The following is a 22,192-nucleotide window of genomic DNA, read 5'->3' as shown; positions in this document are numbered from 1 at the left end:
CACAGATTCATAAGCTCTCCAGTGTGGACTGGCCTCCCCCTGTACTGATCCCCTCCACCTCGTGGTCTTGGGGTCCTGGACACCCCTTTTGACTTCCCCGAGTTGAGTCTCTTGGTTTTCTTCTGTTTTGATGAACTGCCTCCTCCAAGAGGTTCCTGAGAAATGTTTTATGTTAATACCATGGTTTGAGAGTTTGTACAGGCAAGACTTAGCCATTCTACCCTCACATTTTATTGGCAGCTTGGGTGAGATGCTTGACCCTCAGACTTTGAAGCCATTGCCCACTGCCTTCCGGCTCACAGAGCTGCTGTTGAGAAGTCAGATTCAGGCCAGTTTCCTCTCTGAAATCTTTCAGACATTTCATTCTTATGTTGCTCGGGTGTGGGGTACCATTTCACATGGGGGTTTTCAAACTGGAGGCTCCTGATCGTTACTCACAATCTGGTAAATATTCTTTTATTATTTTCTACCCCTCCAGCTCATCCTCCCAGTCTTTTCTCCTTGGTTCTCATTTCGAACCCATTCTGCCTTATAGTCATGGACCTCCTGAGCTGATTCTCTAGAGTTGGCAGTTTTTCTCTCCTGTGTTTCATCTCTTTGGTTGTGTTTTGTCTTTTGAAAGATGTCTTAACCTTTCTGTTGAAGCTTACTGTATGCTAATTTGTTTTACATACCTGCCACGCTAATTTCCAAAAACACTTTAAAAATTCTGAACGATTCTTTTAAGACTGTCTTTATTTTGTCAGCATCCTGCTCACTCATTTCATGGATCCGTGAATTATCTTCTCGTTTCCTGGATATAGCGTTTGTAATTTACATATATTAATCATTTTTCTCTCCCCCACTCTTTGAGGTGTCTCTGTTTCCTCTAAGTTATTTTTCTTCTCTGACTTGATGTAATACTAAGGCTGTAACAAACACATTGGAAGCTATGTGTGTCTGGGTGGGGCTTTGTTGGAGAAAGACTAGTCTGGGCCATTTTACTGGGTGGGGGTGAGGGATTGAACTGCCAGTTCTGAATAGATTCTATTGGGCTGGCCCAGTATCCCCAAGAGAAAACTCATCTAAAATCCCACTGAGTTCTTAGTCCTCAAGGAGAAAGAGGTACAGGGTGTGAGTTTCAGCATTCAGCACGTTCACTTTATCTCTGCGGTCAGCCTAGTACCCTCACGTGCATCTGCGCCCATGGTTCGTGAATCCAGAGCCCCCAGTACCTTCTTGCTAGAGAGCAGAGCCCCATCTTCTGCCCGATAACGGGGAAGTATTTCCTGACCTGTACAAATCAGGGCAAGGGACCATGGCCCGAAACACTCTCAGACTGATTTTTAACTAGCCCTTTGTTTTCAGCTCCGCTCACATTACCGCCTGCAGAAGTACTTGCCGCTTGCGATCTTGACCCTTTTCTGGGGGACTCTGCTCTGCTTCCAGGCTCCCCCTGTCACCTGGGTAGGCTTCCCGCTTCTCACATCTGCTCCGTCACGGGCACTCAGGCAGCTGCTTTCCAGGCTCCAAGCTCTTGTCACCGTTGCTTCCTCTCCATCCCTTTGTCCTCACCTTATTTTCCCTCCTTCACTGTCATTTAGTAAACTTCCAGGAGAGACTGGATTAACTCCCTGGGTAGCCCACGGATCTTTCTTTGCTTACTCTCTTCTGGAGACTCCTCCCATCCCACCCTGCCCTGCCCCTACCAGCCCAGGACCAGTTCCCTGTCTCCCTCTGCCTCACAGATGGGTGGAAGATGAGAGATTAGAAAATGCTTTCAGCAGGCTCTGAGCCCAGCCTTTAGGCTCTGGGGGGTAGTTGGCATCCACTGTGCTGTGCTTGACCTTTGGAGTCGGAACAAACCAAGAATGAAAGAGCCGCGCTGGGGCAGCCAACACCACTGCCTTCATCTTAATGGTCTCTTCCAACCCTTTACCCATTTTTCCATCAGACTGTTTTCTTTGTGTGATTTGTAAGAGTTATTTTTGGCTATGAATCCTGGGCTTGTTAGAAAATTCCAAATGCTTGTTGTTTTTTAAAAACTTTCTTTATGATGTGTTTTAATTTTTGTGAGATTAAATCAGTTGTTTCCTTTATGGATTCTGGGTGTTGAATCTTCCTTTCTGTGGAACGGAACCCCCACCCTAAAGTTGTATAAATAATTCTCTCCCTAAAGCTTTCATGGCTTTTTCATTTAGCCTTTTAAAATATTTATTTTTCATGTAAAAGAATGCATCCTAGTGTAGCCCAATAGTCAACACAGAGACGTGTCACAGGATAAGTTAAAAATCCTTCCCTTTTTACTCCCAGGCCAACTTCTTCAGGTTACCAGCCTTAGCAGTTTGAGGTCATTCACACCCTTCTTCTGAGTGCTAAGATGCTGCAGTCGTGTCCGAATCTTGTTGCAACCATATGGACTGTAGCCTGCCAGGCTCTATCCATGGAAATCTTCAGGCAAGAATACCGGGGTGGGCTGCCATTTCCTTCTCCATCCCTTCTTTTATGCTCATTCAAATGCATATTCAGATTTATGGGATTTAATTTTGCTTTGTTTTTATCAAAATCGGAAGATGGCACTTTAATATCTCTGAAACTAATTTTAAAGCTTTATTTATTATAGATTCTGCTGTTGCACTTTAAGAACATTTTTAATAAAAATTTTAATGGAGATAGCTATAGATTTACATGTACTTGTAAACAACACTGCGTCTCTTCCATCCATTTTCCTCCAACGGTAGTATCTTACAAAATTGTAGACATATCTTGTAACATCTTGCAAAACTGCTCAGTGTCACAGCCGGGGTAGTGGCTCCAGGGATGACCAGGGGCCCTCTCCCCAGCTTTATTTGTGCTTCTGTGTGTGTGTGTGTGTGTGCACAGCATTATCATGGGGGCAGGTTCGTGTATTCACCACCACAGTCAAGACACAGAACAGTTCATCACCAGCAGCATCCTTTTCTGTCTCGCTTTTATGAGCACATCCACTTCCCTCCTGCATGCTCCCTGCGGCAACACTTCATCCGCCTTCCTCCCGTCCCTAACCCCTGGCAACACTAAACTCCTCTATTCCTATAATTTTGTCATTTCAAAATGTTATATAAATGACATCTGTAGTGTAATAGCTTTCTGGATTGCTTTATTCATCAGCGTAATTCTTTGGATCATCCAGGCTATTGGGTCTCCCGATAGTTCCTTCCTGTTTAGTGCTGAGTAGGATTCCATGGTATGAACAGACTGCTGTTTGTTAAACATTCACCTGTTAAAGGACATCTGGTTTGGATTTTAGTTTCGGGCTACTGTGAATAAAGTTACTACGAATCTTTGAGTACAGGTTTCTGTGTGAACACAAGTTTGATTTCTCTGGAAAAATGCCCAGGAATGAAAAGGTGAGGGCCGTGCGGTGATGCATGTTTAGCTTTATAAGAATTTGCCATTTTCCATTTTCCAGACTGTGAAACTATTTTGAAAAATATTGTTTGAGACCCTTTGGGGCTCGTACACTCAGATCGAGCCTTTTTGTTTCCACAGCTCTAGCACATCTCATAGAGCGGATGTCGCGCAATGGAATTCACCATCCCGGCGGCCTTGATCATTTCGCCACCGGCAGCGATGTGTGACGCACTTCCTCTTACAGAGTCTCACATGCTGGCCTTGGTCTCCATAGGCTGGAGTTTCAGAACTGATAGATTTAGTAGATGTGGCATATTTCTTTCCAAAAAAATTATGGGAATTCACAGTCTCACAAGCAATGTATGAAACTGGCCATTTTCCCACTTCCTTGCTAGTAGTGTGAACTGTCGGTCTTAGTTTTATTCTAATCTTTTATTTTTTAAGTTATTTAAATCCCTATGGGACTTACTTTGGAGTACATTATAGACTAGAGGTCTAACTTTATCATCCTACCCTAACGTCTTCCAGTTAGCTATTATTGCACAGCAAGCTAATCTCCAAACTTGGTGGCCGAAACAAATACTTTGTTACTATTACATCTTCTGGTTATGGGATTAGAAATTGGGTTGGGGGCTGACCCAGGACCTTCCTCCATCTCTCTTTCCCATTGACTGTCCGTGTGGTGAGCATGGACTCCCTCACAGCATGTCTGCCTCAGGGTATCAAACTTCTCACAGGACAGCTCAGGGCTCCAGGAGAGAGGGAGCAGCGTCAGCTGTCTCTTAAAGTCCGGGACTAGAGCTGACATAGTGTCACTCCTGCCACCCTCTAGAGGTTAAAGCAGTTAAAATCCACCCCAGGTTCACCAGTGGAAGCAGACTCCACCTCTCAACAGGAAGAATATCAAGGACCTTATAACCGTCTTCGATCTGTTGCACAGGTGTCGATGCCTAATTCTGCTAGTTCTATTTATTTCATTATTCTTTTCTCATTTATGGGCTTCCCTGGTGGCTCAGATGGTAAAGAATCTGCCTTCAATGCAGGAGACCTAGGTTCAATCCCTGGGTAGAGAAGGTCCCCTGGAGAAGGCAATGGCAACCCACTCTAGTGTTCTTGCCTGGAGAATTTCATGAACAGAGGAGCTACTTTTTTCTTGGATTCTATTCCCTTCACTAATTTGTTTTTTCCTCAGCTAAAGCTGTTATGTTCTGATTCCTACAGCGTTATAATATATCTTGATACCTAGTAAGATTTGTGCACCATTATTGGCTCCCCTAGCCTAGAATCAGCCCTCATACAAGCTGATCATTTTGTAAATTTGCCTTTCCAGGTTCCCTGCTGTTAGGCTATATGGCCCAGCATCACTTGTCTTACGTCCTAAACTGGGAGCCAGTGGTGTAAGTATATATTCGAGTGATGTTTTTTGCTTTGGGATTTGAAGATAGTTATTTTCCCCTTTGAGGGATGGCTAGTGCTGCCCGATCTGTTTGGTTACCTGAATGGAGATCCCCTGGACTCAGATACTGGCATCAACTCTGAAGTGTGAACCAGGGCTGAGGGAGAAAAGAAAGTTGTTCATCCCAGTGAGAAGAACTACAGGGCCTCCTGCCTCGGAAGCTTCAAACAATCAGCATTCACACAAGGTGTGGTAAGTGCTCTGAGCACACAGCAGGCTGCCTCCCCTTCATTATGGCTTATTGCTGTTGTCCTTTAGTCCCTCAGTCATGTCCAACTCTTCTGAAACCCCATGACTGCAGCCCACCAGGCTCCTCTGTCCATAGGATTTCCCAGGCAAGAATACTGAAGTGGGCTGCCATTTCCTCCTCCAGGAGATCTGCCTGACTCAGGGATGGGACCCACATCCCTTGCAAGTCTCCTATATTGCAAGCAGATGTTTTTACCACTGAGCCACCGGGGATGCCCTCATTATGGCTTACAAGCACACTGAATGTCTTTTTGGAAAGGCTGGTATGTGAGGGAAGGTTAATTTGGGGCAAATGCCTCAGATGTGCAGGAAGATTCTGAGTAAGACAACCATCGCAAGAAACATGCCAGGCACTATTAAGCCACCTCAAGGCCAGTGAAGGGAGGGAGACCCAGACAGAAGTAACGCCGGCTGCCTCGGACACATGCTCTAGTGTCCATTTCCTAGATGTAGAAATGAAAGAGGAGCTTAAGAGAAGAAGTTGTCACACCTTTGCATGGAAAGCTGCAGGCTCAAATTGTGAACCATTGCTTCTTTCCTTCAAAGGACTGAGCAATCAGCGCTGCTTTGGTTTTGATTTTCCATGTGAAAGAAAAGGGCAGAAACATAGTTTTTTTTCTGAGAGCTACTGTCCACAGACAGGAAGCCTGGGGAAGATTAGAGGGAAGATTGATGTGTGACATTTTAATACGGGGTTTGGGAAGGATTGCTGTTTTTTAATAAATCCATTTCTTTTGTCCATAGTCTCAATAGATATAGATTTGCCACTGGTGATAATTTAACCATAACATAACCTCGGGCAAAATCCTGTCTGCCTCTAGTGAGAAGCCTCTCAATAGCCCATAGCAAAATGGGCATGTGTAAGCCTTCCTAGATGGTGAGGGACTCACTTTACCTATTTCCAGGAGCTGGGGAAACATGTTATGGCTGCTAAGATGGAAGACAAGTTTCAGCTGCTATCTGTCTGGATCTATAGAGTGGTAAGTCACAGTCACACTTCTAAGGGGACCAATAGATGTAAATATCATCTATAAAACGTTAGTTGATGACTGTTAAATCGGGCTGCTGTTCCAGGGCATGTGGTGAGGAAGACCTGTGCTGTACTACACTCTGAGCACTGAACAAGGATAAGGGTGTCCCTACTTTCAGCTTTTATGAGTTGGAACAAACAGTATTTACCAAGTAATGGAGCAGAGAGCTAGATTGAAAGAAACGGTTCTGTTTGATACAATGGGAGCAGAGGGGCCTGCAGGGCCTACGTGTAGCACACTTGTTGGGTGTGGCCATGTTAGCTGGGAAGGGCCAGCTTTCCTGCTGACTGTTCGGTGTCCGTGCTGAGTGCATTACTATGGGATGAAGGGGAAACAGACATAGAGAGACCTTGTCCTATTAGACCCCCTCCCTCACTTACCTCTGTAGCCTCCGTGAGTTCAGTCTCTCATCTGTCATTGGCCTCTAAGCAAATTCTCAAGTTTCGGTTCCTCCCTGCATCCCGCTCCTTGGTTTAGGACATTCACACACACACAGGCACACAGCTCCCTGTGCCTGCAGAGCTTTCCCACGGCATTAGCCTGGGAACACCTGGCTTTGGGCTTTCCATCTACTACCTGGGCAACAGTCAAACCCCAACAGGACACAAACACGTGCTGCTGAGTAAGTCCCCTCTGCCCAGGTGCCTGCTCCCTCGGATCTCAGCACAATGGAGCTGCCTCAGGAGGCTTACCTGTTTCCCATAACTCAGTTACACTCTCCTGGGAGGTTAATCTTGGTTCCTAGGAAAACTGTTAAGTATAGATTTATTCATGATTATTCATTTGGTGTCTGTCTTCCCTGTATAGTTGTACCAGGAGAAGAGAAACACTATGCATTTTGTTAATCACTTTTCTCAGGGTCCAACTTAGACGCTGATGCTTGGATGTTCCATCAAAGTTGGTTGTCTATGCTCATCTTGCTGCTTAAAGAATAAAGAATGATGTGTCCGTTTCTTAGGGTGCTGAAACAAATCATCACAACTGTGGGGCTTAAAACAAGAGGAGCTTATTCTCTCCCAATTCTGGAGGCCGGAAGTCTGCTATCAAGGTCGCATCAGGGCTGTTCCCTCTCAAGGTTTTAGATCCTGCCCTGCTTCTCGGTTTCTGAGGTCGTTGGCCACCCTTGCCACGGCTCGGCTTGTAGGAACACCACTCGAGTCTTTGCCTCCGTTGTTAGCTGGCATTCCTCCCCTATGTCTATCTGTATCTCTTCTTCTTGTAAAGAAACCAGTCATATTGGATTAAGGGCTCACTTGACACCAGTATGACCTCATCCTAAATTAACTAACTATGTCTGCAATGGGCATACTTCCCAATAAGGCCACATTCAGAAATTCCAGGCAGGACGTGAATTTGAGGGCCTACAATCCGACCCTACACAGCTGAGGTGTCTCCCTTTCAGCCTTCAGCTGTTGCTGGGATAATGCTCCTGGTGTGCCTTCCTCACTAATGGATCTGTCCTGACTTCCTTGGGCTCCATGAAGGAGCAAGTTGGTACCTTTCAATCTATGGTAGAAAGTTGTGGAGGGGCAAGGAAAGGCCAAGGGCTCACTCCTGAGAGAGGAGATCCAGTCTTTCACTGTCAGTCCAGAGAGAAGGATTGGATTCAAATCCAGGCTTCTCAGAAGTTAGTAAATACTTGTTTTTCTGCACACTCTGCAAGCCACTGTAGCATCTGCAGGCTGGGAGGCATGGCTCCTCAGCATCGAGAATGAACTTGAGGTCTTCCTTGGTGAGGACAGAGCATCTTTATAATGAGACATTGGCACTGTTCTTCTGGGTTCTTCCTAAATCATGAGGTTTGAATTACATGTCATCTGGGTAGTGGGATCCAAATCCATCCTGGGTTTGCCCAGGGCCCGAGTACCTGACCTTGGGCATGACATATTTGAAGTCTAGAACACATGGGCCAGAGCAGTGGAAAGTGAGCCTCAGACAGGCTCTCCTCACACCTTGGGGTCAGACATGTCCTTGGGCAACTGACAAGCCCTTGCCTCTAAAAGACTCACACTCCGTTACATTTTGCCATTGCCAACATAGAGGGTGGGTGGGCTTGGTTTGGTTTCCAGGAAGCAAAGAGAATAAATACAAAAGTGTTTGTACTATAGAAGACAGTGGCGCGGAGAGGTATGGGGGGAAGAAAGGAAGTGAAGTCGCTCAGTCGTGTCTGACTCTTTGTTTTCCCATGGACTGTAGCCCGACCAGACTCCTCGGTCCATGGGGATTTTCCAGGCAAGAATACTGGAGTGGATTGCCATTTCCTTCTCCAGGGGATCTTCCCGACCCAGGGATTGAACCTGGGTCTCCCTCACTGCAGGCAGACGCATTACCATTTGAGCTACCAGGGAAGGTGATTTGAAGGGAGTTGGAGCATTTTGTCTAGTTGGCTCTCAAGTACATAAAATCTGTAGCAGGATTGATGAAGGCATAAAAGTAATGACCTTGTCAAATAAAACCATGGATATCTTTACTGAGCTATAATTCACATATCACACAACCCCCCTCCCCCCATTTAAAGTGTACAGTTTGATGATTTTGATATATTCACAAGCTGTGAAATTTCAAATCAATTTTAGAACATTTTCATCACCCCAAATAGAAATACTTCATTTTTTAGCTCGAATTCCTCCATCCTGCAAGCTGTAACAAAGTGCTGAGCTACTTTCTGTCTCTGCAGACTTGCCTATCCTAGGCACGTCACATAAATGGAAACGTGCCGTACGCAGACTTTTGTGGCTGGCTTCTTTCACTTCCCATCACGCTTTCACAGTTCACCCACATTGCAGCGTCTGTCAGTACTGCGTCCCTTTTCCGGCTGGATAGTATCCATTGTATGGATATACTGAATCTGGATATACTGAATCTGGATATACTGAATCTGGATATACTGAATCTGGTTTTGCCCATTCATCTTTTGATGGACATTTGGGTTTCACCCCTTTTGTCTATCATGAATAATGCTTTAATAAATTTACATGCAAATTTGTATGTGGACATATGTTTTCATTTCTCTTGAGTATATACCCAGGGGTGAAACTGTTTGGTTATATAGTAACTCTATTTTTACCATTTTGAAGAACTGCCAGATTATTTTCCATGACAGTTGCACCATTTTACAATCTTATCAGCAATGTTTGAGTGTTCTAACTTTGCCAACACTTGTTATTATCTGACTTTTTGATCATAGCGAGCCGAGTATGTATGAAGTGGTGTCTTATTATGGCTTTGATGTGCATATCCCCGATGGCTAATGTTGACCCTCTTTTCGCATGCTTATTGGCCTTTTGTATGTCTTCTTTGGAGAAATGTCTATTCAGATCCTTTGCCCATTTTCTAACTGGGTTATCTCTCAGTTTATTATTCAGTTGTAATAGTTCTCTGTTTATTTTGGATGCAAGTATCGTATAAAATATAAGATTGGTAGAAAGTTTCTCCCACTCTATGTGTTGGTATTTCACTTTAATGATGGTATCCTTTGAAGCACAAAGCTTAAAATTTCAATGAATTCTAAAATGTCAATTGTTTTCTTTTGTTGCTAATGCTTTTGGTGTCATATCCAAGACTCCTTTGCAAATGACAGGCCTTGAAGAGTTAGGCCTATGTTTTCTTCCAAGAGCTCAGTAGTTTTATCTTACATAAGGTCATTGATTCATCTTGACTTAAAAACCACAGATATGTTTTACAATAATGAGATGTTTGGAAAGAAAGTGCAGGACAACTTACCCAATGACTAATTTGTGGTCTTTAGCAAATTTATCTACTTGACCTACTCATTTCTGTGTGCTCATTTATTTACACAAACATATAATAATAACAGTAATACAACAATAATAGCTATTGTAGCCACAGATTAAATGGTGTACTAATCTCCCTCACAATAGGGACTTGGTAGTGAAGGGTTGGGGGCTCTCAGTGCATCACAGCCTCCACCAGAAAATCCTTCAAATTAGCCCTTGACCTAGAAAAGTAACAATTTAATTCAGTTTTGAGGACTAATATACAAAGGCTATGCTCATGTTTTCACTCCTCTTAATGACCAAGAAGCTGCCACTACTTTCTAGAACTTCTGTTGTAATTCTACCTGCCCCCAACAGGGGCAATCCAGGATAAAGGGAAGACAGTGGCAGCGTCATGCCAGTGGGACTGTTCTCACTCTGGATTCACTATGGGAATAAGAATCCCCCATGCTGGTCTGTTCATGGCATCTGGAGTTGGAAAAAGCAGACGGAAGCAAGGCCAGTTCCCTTGTAGACAGCAAGCAACAGCCAACTGACGCTTAGCCAGAGAGTGGGAGCCAGACAGAGGGCTGGCTAGTGTCTGCATTTGGTCTATCTGGAGGAAGGCCCAGGAAAGGCCATGCCAGGCAGGGTTCTTTTTGTTAGTGATACAGATACAGAAATCTAACTTCTCAGGGTACCTGGAACTGTCTGAGCACAAAGAATTGACTAAAAATAAACAAGCTGTTAAGATATTGATGATAATTACAATAATGGTGGTAGTGATGATGACGACATAGCTAACATGTACTTTGGAACTTCTTTGTGCCAAGGTCTAGGCTAAGTAGTTTGCATAAACTATCTCTACCAATCTTCTTCATAAACCGCTAAGGTAGATACTATTTTTATCCTTTGTAAGAGAAAACTTACCATGAGTAGGCTGGGTAAGTTCTTCAAGTTACATAGCCAGTAACTGGTGAACCATTATTTAAACTTAGCCAATCTTACACTAGAACTTACGCCCCTCTCCTAGTCTTCCTTTTCTCGTTAAAGGGTGCCATCCTTCACCTAGCTGCTCAAGCCAAATCTTCTAGGAGTCAGCCTTTAGTCCTTTCATTTGCAAATATTCTATAACTAACTTATCAGCAAGTCTCATAAATTTTGCCTTGAAAATTTCTCTTCAACGTGACCAATTAGCCTTATTCCCCAACCTACCACTGCATCAGTCAGAAAGAGCTAGGTTATGCCTCAGTACCAAGTAGATCCTAATTCTTGGTGGCTTAAAATAACTAAAGTTTTCTTGCTCTTGTTCTACATGCATTGCTGGTTGATAGGGCTCTGCTCCATATATCTTTATTCAAGGAGCCAGGTTGACAGAATTTCTAGAATTCAGAAGGTATGGCAAAGAGAGGGCAAGGTGTGTGCAAGCTCTTAGAAGTATCTTCTCACATGTTTTGGTTGAAGCAAATCATGTGTCCACGCCTAATTTCACAGGACCGGGGGATGCTGTTCTATCACAGACCCAGGGGAGCCCTAGAGACCCAGGCGAGCAGCAACATCACTGCCACAGCCACTGGGGATCCAGTCTGCACTCTCTCTTACACAGAGAACTTTAACAACCTCAAACGCCCTTGCCCTCCAAGTCTTTCTTCGTGTAGAGATAGAATGATCTGAAACATAGATCAGATCACTTTCCTCTCAGGCTTAGAGTCCTAAATAGCTTCCACGACATTAACAGTAAAAACCAAAGTTCTCACCCTGGCCTACAAGGCTCCAAAACAAGGGTCAGCAAACTACAATCTTCTGACCAAATCTAGTCCACTGCCTGTCTCTGTCAATAAAGTTTTATTGGTACACAGCCACACCCATTCATTTACATATCTCCTGCGGCTGCTTTCATGAAACAGCAGCAACGTTGAGTAGATACGACAGAGATTGTATGGCCGCAAAACTTAAATATCTAACTACCCCCTTACAGAGATAGCTTGTTGACTCCTATTGTGAAAGACCTGGACTCTGCCTCCCCCGACCCCCAATCTCTTCTCTTCTCCCTCCCTGTGGCTCACTCCCTTCAGCCATGCTGGACTGCCTATTATTTCCCGAACTGTCCAGGCCCCTCCCACTTCAGGACCATTGCGCATTCCGCCCTTCTTCCTGGAAGCCTCTTCCTTCACTTTTTAACACTAGTTTTTCCAAGAATGAATGGCTGATTTCTCTTCTGATGGCACCTTCTCAGAGGGTTCTGCCTGATCCCCCCTGCAAGAGCAGCCCCTCAGCCTCCTCGCTCCATTACTTCTCATATTCCTCTCCACTTGGCATTGCAGTGCAGATTTCATTCATTTACGTCTTTCCCATCTTCTTCCATATTTAAGTTTGTGAGGTCTTAAAGTTTTGGGTTGAGGGGCCTGGAATTGTCTCGGTACCTGGGTAATCTCTTACAATCTATGCCTTCTGTGTCTCTCATTCTAAACTGATCAATACCCTCCTGAGGAAGGGATTTTTAATTTTTGGCCCGAGCTCTAAAGACAGTACATTTCCAAGAGATTTTCAAGATCTTTTGATGTTTGAGGATTTTAATTTTTGCATTTGAGGATCAAGGACAATGGTGGTATTATGATGCCTCTATAAAAACACTTCAAGCAAATTCCGGCCATCTCTGGGAGGCAAACTTTGAACATCTCTGCAGTCACCAGGGAGAACAATCTTCTGTAACTTTGAAGCCAAATAGGATTTCTGAAAAGGAAGTTACAGTCAATTGAAAACTCTCAGTGGAGCGTGAAGAGCCCAGGGTTCCCTGTGGTGGAGCTGCAGCTGGGCCTGCCCAGGCTGGATGTGCCCTTCTCGGCTGGAGGGAGACCGCACAGACGGCGCGGTGGGCAGGCTGGAGAGGGGATGAGTCTTGGATCTGACCATGTGCTCAGAGACTGGCTTAGAAGATGAAATATCCTTTCCTCGACCTTGTTGTGAATGTGGCCAGCTCAAATGAATTTAGGTGACTAAGACAGAGACGACAGAATAAAAACAAACTGAGACTGCCCTGTTTTTCCTCAGCAGAGATACACTGGAATGGGGTGCTCAGTGGTAAAGAATCCGCCTGCCAAAGCAGAAGACGCGGGTTCGATCCCTTGGTCAGGAAGATCCCCTGGAAAAGGAAATGGCAACCCCATCCAGTATTCTTGCCTGGGAAATCCCAGGGACAGAGGAGTCTAGCTGGCTACAGGCCATGGTGTTGCAAAAGAGTCAAATACGACTTAGCTTAAACAACAACAATACACGGGAATATATCAGAAACAAAGAACTGAGATTACTGAGGGCTGGGTGAACGTCTATGGGGGAAGGTGGTCCGGAGAAACCTTTGCCCAGTCTTCCTGATAGGAGCTCCTCACTCCACCCCTTCCTGCCTGGCCACTCGGAAGGAAATGCAGGGGCGCCGAGAGGTTCCGCTGCCTTCCTGGCTTCCGGCCACTCTCATATGCTCTCCTGCCACCCACACCCTCGTCTGCCTGTTCAGGGGCTGGTGCTCTGGACCATTCCCTGGAGTACCCGGGGGTCTGCCCTGCCTCACCCCAATGATAGCCTTTCCTCCTGTTGATCAGCAAAGTCCAAGCTTAGCTGACCATTCCAGGCCATTTGCAATCTGTGTCCAAGATCACCTCCTCTTTCTCTCTGCCATGGACTTACGCTGTGTTTAACCAATTCAGCTTCCAGCTATTTCTCAATGATTCCAGCACTGTCCTGCTCCCTGCTTTGGTTCATGGTTTTCCAAACTCCCTGGTATCTCCTACTTCCGTCTACAGGAGTGTGTTTAGCCTCCAAGGCCTTTATTCCGAAGGCCTCCTATTGCATCGGCCTCCCATTTCACCTCACCCGTGACATTCCGTCTGCTTCCTGTAGCCTCGTCATGGGCATCCGTGCCTCTGGCACGGCAGCTTCACACACCTCCCTTCCATGGAGCTCCATAGAAACAGACCATGGCTTATCCATCTTCATTCCATTCCCTTTTGCTGGCCACCCAAGGGACCTGGTGCAGACAATGAGTTAGAGGGTGTTTAGCAGATGAATAAATGCTTTAAGAACAGGGACTAGCGCTATAATTCACATTGGATTTACATGTGGCTTTCCCAGAAAGCTTGGCATCTCTGAGGTAGTGGGTCAAGGTGGAATAGGGCAAGATACTGTGAAAAAGCAGAAAACCTAAGCCAGAGAAGGCGCTCGGGCTGTGGCTCCCGTGCAAGGCTGGGTGACTGATTGCAGTGAATGACTAGGGTGACTGGTTGGAGCAAGGACTGGAGTAACTGGTCAGGGTAAGCGATTGGGATTATCTACTGAGTTCTGCGCGGGGGGACTGAGAGACTTTATCTGGCTCTTCCAGGGCAGGTTATGGAGTGCTGACTGATGTAATCCCAGTGGAACAGACATGAGTACTCACGTCTCTGTCAAAGGTGCGAGTCTCAGAGAGAAAAAGAGGAAGCAAATCTCAGCTTCAGGGATCAATGAGCTATGCCTTTGGAGGCTTTGACGCTTCTCCTGCGGTGCCCTCTGATGCCCTTTGAAGCACCTCCAGGCGGACCGAGCTGCTCTCACCTGGATGTGTAGGGGAGCTTGTGCTTGCACCTGTGCAGTCGGGAAGCACAGCCCTCACCCCATCCTGGCTCCTTTCTGAGTCTTGTCGACCCTTGGCCATGCCCACTGGGGTCTCAGCCACACACATAGCCCAGACCTAGACAGCATTGGGGTCCTCTCCTCACTCCAGCCCTCTCTCTCAAAGGTCAGAAACCCCCACAGGCACCATGCCGCAGTCGGTCATTTCAGAAAGTTCACTTTGGCATGGTTCGGATAAGGGCTATGGTTGGCAGGTGGCCTGGTTCCTGTTCCTGGTGCGGACTAATGCCCTACCAAGAAACCCATGTTCTACAGAAAGGCCCAGCAGGTCCCTGGATGTGTTCAAAGGCTGCTCCCCTCCAGGGGCTGAGCAGAACAGCTCCACCACAGAGGCCGTGCTGGACACCAGGAGCTGCAGTGCCAAGGGAAGAGAAGCACTGTTCCTAGAATCAGGATGGCCGCCGGGGCGCGGGGGTAGAAAATCTGGGGGTAGGAATCGGATGAAGGGGAGAAGCCATGACAGGCAGCTGTGGAGGAGAGCACAGTTCAGGGCAGGCCAGGCCCACTGCCCCACCAGATGGGTTTAAAGTCATCTACTTCCCAGCAGAAGAAGGCTCAGAGGCCAGTGCTACCCCCCAGATTGCCTCCATAATGTGGACAAAAAAAGGCAAGGTCAACCAGTCCATTCTAAAGGAAATAGTCCTGGGTGTTCATTGGAAGGACTGACGCTGAAGCTGAAACTCCAATACTTTGGCCACCTCATGCGAAGAGTTGACTCACTGGAAAAGACCCTGATGCTGGGAGGGATCGGGGGCAGGAGGAGAAGGGGACGACAGAGGATGAGATGGCTGGATGGCATCACCGACTCGATGGACATGAGTTTGAGTGAACTCTGGGAGTTGGTGATGGACAGGGAGGGCTGGTGTGCTGCGATTCATGGGGTTGCAGGGAGTCGGACACGACTGAGCGACTGAACTGAACCGAACCCCCTTTTCCATTAGCAAAGTCCCATTTGTTTCCATATCTTTGGGGGAGGGTCAGAATAGGGGCAAGTGTGATATAGCCAGGGTGGAAGAGTCCTCATGGCTCCCAAAGACACAAGGTGAAATCTATCCTTGTTTTCTAAAGATGTCACCTCACAGCCGTGTCCTGAAACAGCCTGGAGTCCTCCTGGGCCCACTGAAGCCCACATGGCCGCCGCCCTCCCATCCTGGTGAGGGCCACTTTTTGGTTGCCAGCCCCAGCTCTGCCCAGCTTACATCCTCATCTCTTCTCTTGCCGCCTCTCGTGAGAGCCTCTTCTGCCATATTTCCCCACCAATGCTCCTGCCACTCGGCTTCTGGGAAGGTTGCTCAAGGTGGAAATCTGTGCACACGCTATGCCTACTTTCTGGAACACCCTTCTTGCGCCCTGCTTTGGGCGAGGGCAGGAGTGATGGGGAGGAAGTTAGGATATCTGGGAAGGACTTGGGGCTGGATCCTGTTGTCTGGTGATTCTCAAACTTGCTCATGTGGTAAAGGTCCTGGAAGACATGGGCTCCTTCTTCAGAAAACCGCAGACCGCTGGTAGATTTCATTCTAGTGCGACCACAGGAAGGCACAGATTGAATTCAGAGATGGTCCTCGATACGCAGGACTCTCACATTCCTTACGCACATGCAGTTCTTGACACGTGTGATGTGTTATTATTAAAACACATTTCCAAGGTTTTCATACCATGTGCGCTTGCAATTCGCGCAGTCACTTTCCAATATGCTTGGTTTAATGAACTGGAGCGTGTGGCTGTATACATCTTATCACCTTGCTGAGCCCTGAGCTTCTTTACCTACAAGGTGAGCACAACAGCAGTTCCACAAGGATTCAGCAGATGAACCCGCAGTGCACACTGGAGCTGCTCAGGACAGGCCGGCAGCCTTTTCACTGCCACTTTTCCATGCATACCGCTGGCCCCTCTACTTGTGACCCACGGTCCCAGCCAGGACCGTGGTCTCTTTCAAAAGCACATATTTAATCATTTTTCCTGCCCAATATCCACTTATCTTCCTCATCCCAATATCTCTGCGGGGAATTCTCCTCCCTCTGGGCGAAGGATTGAAGGAATTTAATGCAAACTCCTGGCCTCCCATAGGCTTCCCTTGTAGCTCAAGGGTAAAGAATCCGCCTGCCAAACAAGAGATGTGGGTTCAATCCCTGGGTCAGGAAGATCTCCTGGAGAAGGAAATGGCAACCCACTCCAGTATTCTTGCCTGGAGGATCCCATGGACAGAGGAGCCTAGGAGAGTCTACAGTCCATGGGGCTGCAAAGGATAGGACGCAACTCAGTGACCAAGCAACAGCAACAGATGGCCTTCCATCGAGGCGACAGGGCTGCTTTCTGGACGCTGCCAGGTGGGTCTGTGGAGGGAGCCAGGCTTATTCCCCAACTTATCATTATAAAATTCTCAGGTTGTTGTTTTTTCTCCATGTGAAAGAAAGTTGTGGGAACCGCTGGGACCCAGGATCTCCGAGGCCTGTGTGTCATAGATATCACTCTGACCAGTGAGAGAGGTCAGAGGTACGTGATCCAGAACCCTTGAGTTCTCACAGGTCACTGGGAGGCAGACAGGTCAAAGGTCTGGCAAGTTTTGCAGAGAACGGCTTATTTTGGTTCCTGAGAGACTGGGTTCTCTGATACCACACACAGAGGAAGTTCACTTCTGCCACCCAAGGGGCAACATGACTGCTCTTACCAGCACGGAAGAGCCGTTGGAAGCCAGGCAGAAATCCTTAGCAGAAGTCCAGGGTGTGCTGAGGCTGGGGAGCTGCAGCCGTAGAAGCAGGAAAGAGAAGCGGGGTGACTCCGGAACCTCAGTGTCCGCTCCCCTTGCTCCCACAGGCCAGGCACATCTGGTTCGACTAGGTCTGCCTGAGATCCTCTGTTTCTTTGTCTAGAAAGTGGACACACTTCTTGCCTCCTGCCACCATGGAGGTTAAAATGAAATAATGTATCAGAAATGCCTGGAACATCGAGGGCCTTCTCCCTGCGGCAGATAGCATCAGAGCAGGCAGAGGAGGGCTCCAGCACGCACCAAGTTCATGGTATCTGCTTTGGGCAGGGGACAGAAGGAGCAATGTCATTGTGTCTTCTATGATTAGGGACCAGAAATTACAGCCAGGAGAAAAAGCATTTGTGAAAAGGTTGGTAACGAGGGTGGGGAAGGCCCAGGAGTAGCATAACAGGATTTGAACCACAACATGGGGACTGACCGTAGACACAGGACTAAAGACCAAGCCTGAGTTCAGCCCCTGTGCATTTATTCCCTGAAGCTGATGGCTGTGTGAGCAGGTGGGTAGGTGTGAGTACGTTATGAATGTGTGGAGACTGCTAGTCACAACTAACTCATGCTGGAAAATTCTTCTCCTAATTAGTCATTTCTGTTGAACTTAAACTGCCCAGCAAATCTCATTTTGAAGTTTTTCCAAGATGTGATTATGTTCTTTCCATATAATCTCTTTCTTTGAGAGTCCTGGTAAAAGAAGGCTAATTGGATGCTGTTTGTTTGTAGTAAGAATACACAAAACCAGGTGGAACCAAGTGGCCTTGTGCTTCCTGCTGTGAGGCCAAGGCCAGGACCACGGCCCTGACTGGGTCTGTTCATCCATGACCCACCCCTGGGAGGGAGGGCGCTGGTGACGGGCAGTCCTGAGCAGGACCAGAAAAGTGAGGAGGACAGAGGACTCCTCTCACTTACACTCTGCCCTCCTCCTGGGAGTCAGCAGCCTGCCCTCAATCAGCTTTTGGCCTCGCTCTCAATTTCCATTTCCCTTTCTGACAACACAGGCCAAACTCCCAGAAGAAGAAGATGAGTTTCTAATGCAAAACAGAATCTGTTTGAACCAAGCTCAGGATAGTTTCCTGACTTTCATGAGGAAGGGGAAGAGCTTTCAGGTCAGGAGATCAGAGGTGCTGCTAGGCGTGGAGGCATGGAGGTAGTGGGGATGAGTGTATTTAGGTTAGACAGGAAAGCTTGGGAGCAAGCTCTGGGCATTAGGGTGGGCCTGCTGGGGGAGAGTTGGGAGAACGGAGGCCTTTCATCACTGTCCTGACCCCCATCGTGCAACCCCTTTTCATTCTGCCAGAGGCCCTCTTAACCTGCTAAAATTGAGGTGGGGGCTGGTGGTCTCCAGCATCCTAAGGGACATACCATATTCAGTCCTCAGGGGAGGCTGTGGGGACCAGAGGAAGAGGAAACTGGCCTCCACCTGTTGCAGGGCCAGTCCTGACCCAGGATGTCAAGAGAGAAAGAAGCTGGGAGGGGAACAGAGTAAAAGAAAGGCAGAGAGAAGCCTGCCACAGTGACCCAGAACACAGGGTCCTCCCCGGCTTCCCTTGGCCTCACCCTGGAAAGGCAAAACACCCGGGTTCCCCAGTGAGGCAGCAGTGGGTGTGGACTTGAGAGCTCAGTTTCTCCAGCAAGCAGAGCCAGTGTAGCTGAAGTGATGGCCAAACCCTCAAGAGCTAAGCTCCCCTGGAGGGGAGGGAGCAGAGAGAAGACGCTGCCAAGTTCCCCAGGTTTTCTTCCCTCCTTTGCGCTCCCCACTCTTCACACACACAGGCCCACAGAGCCTTGCCCGTTTTCCCCTCTTGTCTTTGGAAGTTGTGCGGTGGCTACTGGAGAGAGATGGATGAAGTCGAGTGTAAAACCCACAGTCCATGTGGCTCCTCTGGATGTCAGTAAAACCTTCGTTGAGCTGGGGGGAACCTCAAAGATTTGCTCAGATTGCTAGAGGTATCAGAAATCCAGGCTCACGAGCCACAATAAAACTACGAAAGAAAGCGACAAGCCTACCTACCCTGTGAGGGTTGCATGCTGGCCCCGATATGCCTTTCTTCTGACAAATCTGCAGAAAATGCAGCCCTCTGACTGCAGTTCATAGGGGAAGAAAGACCTCAAACTACATGGCGAAAAGGTCAGGGAGATTTATCCATACTGGGGTGTGCTTAGTCACTCAATCGTGTCTGACTCTTTGTGATCCCAAGGACTGTGGCCCACGAGGCTCCTCAGTCCATGGAATTCTTCAGGCAAGAATACTGCAGTGGGTTGCTGTGCCCGCCCCCAGGGGATCTTCCCAACTCAGATATCGAACCCAAGTCTCCCTCATTGTGGGCTGATTCTTTACCATCTGAATTTGAACAAATAGAGTATCTAGAGAAAGGCCCCATATAAAGCATGGGAAGGATTTAACAAATGTCCAGGCACCAATACAAAATAGCAAGAAAATAAGATGGAAGGAAAAAAATAACAAGGGAAGGAAAGAAGGGAGGGAGGGTATAGAGCTTGGAAAACATCGATGAGAAAGATATTCTGAAAGAAAATGTCATCCAAGAAAGAAACTCCTTTAGGTACATCTGTTTGTCCACTGAGCATTCTCTCCACTCTACCAGGCCCTCTTCTGCACACTCAGACATGCATCGCTTCCCTTAATTCTTATAACACTTATAAGAATTAAAGTGTTATGGAGGTAGACCTCATTATAAACCACATTTTATAAGCCTCAAGTAAATTGAGGCTTTTAAAGAGAAATGAGAAAACAGACACAGAGAGGGTAATTAACTCGCTCAAGTGGCAAGTCTAGTATTCAAAATCATGAAAATCTAGATAAGTTACATGATTACCAAAATCTTGATAAATGCATAAAGGTACAAAAGGAAAAATAATTTGTAATTCTACTGCCAAAAGTTAACAACTTCTTCCTGTCGGTTATCTATTTAAATTTATTTTTATAGCAGCTGCAAAAATTTTTGAAAAAGAAAATTTAAAACTACTTAAAATCTGTGAATTGAAATTAACCTTTCCACAATATCTGCTTTCTTCTACCTCTATGGGTCTAACAGGAGAAGGCAGATTCTTTACCATGGAGACACCTATAAAGCCCATACTTGCTATTGTTTAAAAACACTGCTCTGGAGCAGCGGCTGCATGGTGCTGGAGTGACTGTGAGAGATACCCCACGTCTAAGGGCAGATGGGAATGGTGGCTGCGCGGTGCTGGGGTGACTTTGAGGAGATGTCCAATGTCCAAGGGCAAAGGAGAAGCCCCAGCAAGATGGTAGGAGGGGCGAGATGGCGTTTAGAATCAAACCCCACACCCACCAGAGACACTCAGAGGGCTCAAACACACCTTGTGTGCACCAGGACCCAGAGACCCCACAGACTGAGACAAAACTGTGTGTGGATGTCTCCTGTAGGGTCCGGGTCAGCAGTGGACGCTGCGGAGGCAGGGGCTCTGGGTGCAGCAGGCCTGGGTGTGGCATAAGCCCTCTTGGAGGAGGTCGCCATTAACCCACCATAGAGCCACCAGAACTTACACAGAACTGGGGAAACAGATGCTAGGAGGGCACCAGGACCCAGGAGAAAGGAGCAGTGATCCCTCGAGAGACTGACCCAGACTTGCCCGTGAGTGTCCAGGAGTCTCTCAGAGGGCTGGGTTGGCGGTGGCCTGTCACAGGGTTGGGGGCACTGAGGGCAGCAGTGCCTGCATGGGACCCTTTGAAGGAGGTCGCCAGCATCTTCACTACCTCCACCATAGTTTGTCCTCAGGTCAATTAACAGGAAGGGAACACAGCCTCAACAACAGAATTTGATTAAAGATTTACTGAGCGTGGCCCCGCCCATTAGAACAAGACCCAGTTTCCCCCTCAGTCAGTCTCTCCCATCAAGAAGCTTCCATAAGCCCATTATCTTTCTCCATCAGAGGGCAGACAGACTGAAAACCACAATCACAAAAAACTAACCAATCTGATCACATGGACCACAGTCTTGTCTAACTCAACGAAACTATGAGCCATGCCATGTAGGCATCCAAGATGGATGCATCATGGTGGAGAGGTCTGACAAAACGTGGTTCACTGGAGAAAGGAATGGCAAACCACTTCAGTATTCTTGCCTTTAGAATCCCATGAACAGTATGAAAAGGCAAAAGATAGGACACTGAAAGATGAACTCCCCAGGTCAGTAGGTGCCCAATACGCTATGGGAGATCAGTGGAGAACTAACTTCACAAAAAATAAAAAGATGGAGCCAAAGCAAAAACAGCACCAAGTTGTGGATGTGACTGGTGATGGAAGTAAAGTCTGATGCTGTAAAGAGCAATGTTGCATAGGAACCTGGAATGTTAGTTCCATGAATCAAAGCAAATTGGAAGTGATCAAACAGGAGATGGCAAGAGTGAACATTGACATTTTCGTAATCAGCAAACTAAAATGGACTGGAATGCGTGAATTTAACTCAGATGACCATTATGTCTACTACTGTGGGCAAGAATCCCTTAGAAGAAATGGAGTAGCCATCATAGTCAACAAAAGACTCCAAAATGCAGTACTTGGATGCCATCTCAGAAGCAACAGAATGATCTCTCTTCATTTCCAAGGCAACCATTCAATATCACAATAATCCAAGTCCATGCTCCTATCAATAATGCTGAAGAAGCTGAAGTTGAATGGTTCTATGAAGACCTACAAGACCTTCTAGAATTAACACCCAAAAAGATGTCCTTTTCATTATAGGGGACTGGAATGCAAAAAGCAGGAAGTCAAGAAATACCTGGAATAACAGGCAAATTTGGCCTTGGAGTACAGAATGAAGCAGGGCAAAGGGTAATAGAGTTTTGCCAAGAGAATGCATTGGTCATAGCAAAAACCTTTTTCAACAACACAAGAGAAGACTCTGCACATGGACATCACCAGATGGTCAACACCGAAATCAGATTGATTATATTCTTTGCAGCC

The 22,192-nt window shown here is 46.8% G+C and overlaps 1 long non-coding RNA gene across 1 annotated transcript in view; it reads left to right on the top strand.

Annotated features, from left to right (window-relative positions):
• Positions 1 to 331: 331 nt before the first annotated feature.
• The window catches only part of LOC121817970 (uncharacterized), a 35,037-nt gene continuing 13,176 nt past the window's right edge, over positions 332 to 22,192 (top strand). Inside the window, exons 1-3 of the long non-coding RNA XR_006058061.2 lie at positions 332 to 444; positions 4,703 to 4,769; positions 5,983 to 6,057. This is a non-coding gene — a long non-coding RNA (uncharacterized LOC121817970). The remainder of the gene's footprint in view (positions 445 to 4,702; positions 4,770 to 5,982; positions 6,058 to 22,192) is intronic.

The sequence above is a fragment of the Ovis aries genome, chromosome 25 (assembly GCF_016772045.2).
Source record: "Ovis aries strain OAR_USU_Benz2616 breed Rambouillet chromosome 25, ARS-UI_Ramb_v3.0, whole genome shotgun sequence".
Taxonomy (NCBI): domain Eukaryota; kingdom Metazoa; phylum Chordata; class Mammalia; order Artiodactyla; family Bovidae; genus Ovis; species Ovis aries.
The sequence above is the reverse complement of the archived record's forward strand: the minus strand, read 5'-3'. Positions and strand labels throughout refer to the sequence as shown.